Raw genomic sequence first — 3,528 nt, 5'->3', positions numbered from 1 at the left:
AAAAAAAAAAAAAAAAAAAGTGACGTCTTATTTTTAATCTGTAATTTTTTTTTTTTTCAGTTTCGGATTATGAAATAAAATGCTGTTCATCCACTGAAGGACAGACCCTTGCTTCCTGGACTATCTTCAAGCTTAGGTCGCAGGAGCTAAAATTTTAAAAACAGATTTGTTCTCCTCGGGATACAGTGGGATGTGGAATTCGTTAGGAATGATAATTATTAATAGAAGAGATCAAAAGAAGGAAAGAAATGTTAATAATATTTACAAGCATTGTGAACTTTCAACAATGTTGAAACGTTACGATTTCAAGATGAAAAAACGGCTTTGGGGAAGGGAAATCCACCTTGAGAATAAAGACAAGTGCGGAGCGAACAGAATTTCAGGGGAGATGTAAAGGGGATTGGGAAAAACGTGGGATCTGGTAACAAAAAGGGGGGTTTGTTCTTGAAGGGCGTTCTGCGGGGCGGGCGTAAGAGGGGTGCGTGCGTGCGCGTGGGTGAGGTTTGTACTCAGGGCTGAGATAATCGAGGTGACAAAGTTGTGGAAGTAGAATTCAGAGGTGCGGGAGCAGGGAGGGGAAGGAATGTGGGGATTTCCAGGCTGGGCTGACAAGTTCCGGGCGCTGCTCTCAGGAGGAAGGGAGGTCTCCTCGAGTGCCAAATAGCCCGTCCGCAAACACCAACCCTCTCCCTCCAGCTACGCGGCCCAGCACCCGGTCTCTCCTCACCTCAGGCCGCGCCGCCTCGACCCTCCGCGTCTCCACAGCGCACGAAACCCTTGGCGCCAGGCTGGGCCAGAGCCGTCGGCCTGGCAGGCGCGGCCCCCGGTTCAGCTGCACCGGGGCGGCCCAGCGCGGCTCCGCGGGCCTTTTGGCTGCTCGCCCCGGCTCCGGAACGCTCGCGGATCCTTCTCCGCAGAGGTAGCGCGCCGCCCCAGTCCCGCGGCGGGGCGGGGCGCTCCCCAATCCCGCCCAGCTGCGTCCCCCGCCGGCCCCCTTTGCGCCTCGCCCCCAACCGGGACCTAGGCGCTGATTGGCCCCTGAGAGACCCTTTGCGCCCAGACATTGGTCCAGCGGCCGCCCGTCGACGAGGGGGCGGGACTCCGAGGGGTAGCGATTCCCGTAACGCGGCTCCCCGCGTCCCGGATTCCGGTGGCTGCGCCCGCGTCGCCTCTCCCAGACTAGGTCGAAGGGTTCCCCCCACCTCCCCTCTGTGGGCGGAAAGAGCGGAATGTTCCATTTTTCTGTGGAATAACGGGGTCATGAACTGAAGCCCGGGTGCTGCCCGCTGCCCGCTGCCCCCGCCCTCCCTTCTCGCCAGGGCGCCTGCGGCCTCTCTTCGCGGCCTTCCCCTAGGGACTCGGAGCGGCGAGGGACCGCCTGGCTCCCTTGGGGACGGGGGAGGCGTGGGAGCCTCTTGGGGAAAGTGAAGAGCTCGGTGGCCGTGACTCCGCACGAGACTGCTGCAGATTGTGGCGGCGGCTTCGCTCCAAGACTTATGTAAACGAACCTTGCCACAGTACTTTTTTAAATTAGTAAATGAGTTTGGGTGCGATTGATCAGTGAGCCCCAGAGCTGCTGGCCCACCAAGCGACTGGTGTTTCTTTGCGGTTTATACCTCCCTGTTTATGGTAAAAAATACCGGGTAAAAACCTATTCATCCCCCTCCCCTCCCCGCCTCCGCCCCCCTCTTTCCCTCAGAAAATGGACCTAAAGGCTCACGATGTTTATTTCTCCCCAAAGGAAGATGAGAATCTCGAGTTAAAAGATAAGGCGTGTGCATGTGTGCGTGTGGGGTGTGTGAGTGGGTGTCTGTAAAAGTAAAGAAACACCTAAAGGTAGAGGCTTTTGTGGAAGAATGAGACGATATAGGAAGGAAATAATGGTTTAATGAACTTGAATTATATCTATAAATGAACAATTATAAAGTTCTTCATTATATTGAGGATTCAGATAGAGTAAAACATAGATCGAATTATAATCTCTTAGTTGTTGATCAGGTAATTTATAAAAGGGAAAAGTGGGCCTGCTAACAGAGTCGCAGGCAAACTAGATGGTGCTACAGCTGATGTGTTCAGCTCTTGCTGCTCCCTGTCATCCTATATCTAACCTATAGATTGTTACCAGATTGTATTCTGGCTTTGCCATTTAGAGGGGTGTTTATTTTAAAACAAACTTTTATAAAAATTTGTTAAATTGAAAATTTTGTATAGATCCAGGAAACTTGATTTTTTTGTTGTTATTGTTCAGTCTCATTCTGTCACCCAGGCTGGAGTGCAGTGGCTGGATCATGGCTCAGCGCACGTTCAAATTCCTGGGCTCCAGCGATCCTCCCACCTCAACCTCCCAAGTAGCTCAGACTACAGGTGCCCCTACAATACCTGGCCAATTTTTTAAATTTTTGGAGAGACAAGATTTTGGTATGCCGCCCCAGCTGATCTTGAACCCCTGGCAACAAACGATCCCCTGGCCTTGGTGGCCTCCCAAAGTGCAGAGATAACAGGTGTGGTGCAAAGATGAATTTAGGGGAAAATGTGTAGTGGTTAAATGTACTCTCTGGTTCTAGATTGCCTAGGTTTAAATGCTGATGCTGCTATTTCCCATCTCTGTGACCTTGGGCAAGTCTTTTTAAGTTTCTTCATCTGCAAAATGAGAATAACCTTATGGGATTGTTGCAAGGATTAAATGAGTTAAAATACATAAAGTGTTTAGCACATAATAGGTGCTCTGTAGGTATCAGCTATAATCGTCATTGAATGTCTACTTGGTCAACGCTTCTGAAATCTTTTAGTATCACAACATACATTAAAAATGATATTTCGCTGGACAGGGGAGGGCAGGTACACAGAAGTGGATTGATATGTCACAACACACCAGTCTGCCTTGGCACCATTAGGAAAACAAATGACTGAGTTAGTGCTTTTATGGGTGTCTTTTTATTGGCTCAGCTCAGGTCCTCCTCCCAAGAAACTCACATTTTATGGGAGTGGTTAAAGTCTGAGGACAAAAGGATGAATCAATATTGGAGAAATATTTTTCAGAACAACAGGACAGGAGACCTCTGTTGTGTTGGAATTACATGACTTTGCAGACATCTCTGTAGAGCACTGGCCTTGAAATTACCAATTTCAGATTAAGGATTTGTTATTAGAAAGCTTTGTCAAAATGCGAATTACGGTAAGTAGAGGAAAGTGGTATATTAATGGAGAACTCTCCATTTGTGTCCTGTGACCATTTGGGATTTTAGATATGTCAAGAGCAGGCTGGGTGCAGTGGCTCACACCTGTAATCCCAGCACTTTGGGAGGCTGAGGCAGGCAGATCACTTGAGGCCAGCTAGGAATTCAAGACCAGCCTGGCCAGCATGGTGAAACCCCGACTCTATTAAAAATACAAAAATTAGCCAGGCATGGTGGTAGGTGCCTGTAATCCCAGTTACTTGGGAGGCTGAGACACAAGAATCACTTGAACCCAGGAGACAGAAGTTGCCGTGAGCTGAGATGGTGCCACTGCACTCCAGCCTGGGTGACA

The 3,528-nt window shown here is 49.4% G+C and overlaps 1 protein-coding gene across 1 annotated transcript in view; it reads right to left on the bottom strand.

Moving 5' to 3' along the window:
- The window catches only part of IL6ST (interleukin 6 signal transducer), a 59,112-nt gene extending 58,175 nt beyond the window's left edge, over positions 1 to 937 (bottom strand). The window contains exon 1 of the mRNA XM_011996745.1: positions 728 to 937. The gene's annotated coding sequence lies outside the window, so the exon portion shown is untranslated. The remainder of the gene's footprint in view (positions 1 to 727) is intronic.
- Between the last annotated feature and the right edge of the window lie 2,591 nt (positions 938 to 3,528).

The sequence above is a fragment of the Mandrillus leucophaeus genome, unplaced genomic scaffold (assembly GCF_000951045.1).
Source record: "Mandrillus leucophaeus isolate KB7577 unplaced genomic scaffold, Mleu.le_1.0 Scaffold523, whole genome shotgun sequence".
NCBI classification, from domain to species: Eukaryota; Metazoa; Chordata; class Mammalia; order Primates; family Cercopithecidae; genus Mandrillus; species Mandrillus leucophaeus.
The sequence above is the reverse complement of the archived record's forward strand: the minus strand, read 5'-3'. Positions and strand labels throughout refer to the sequence as shown.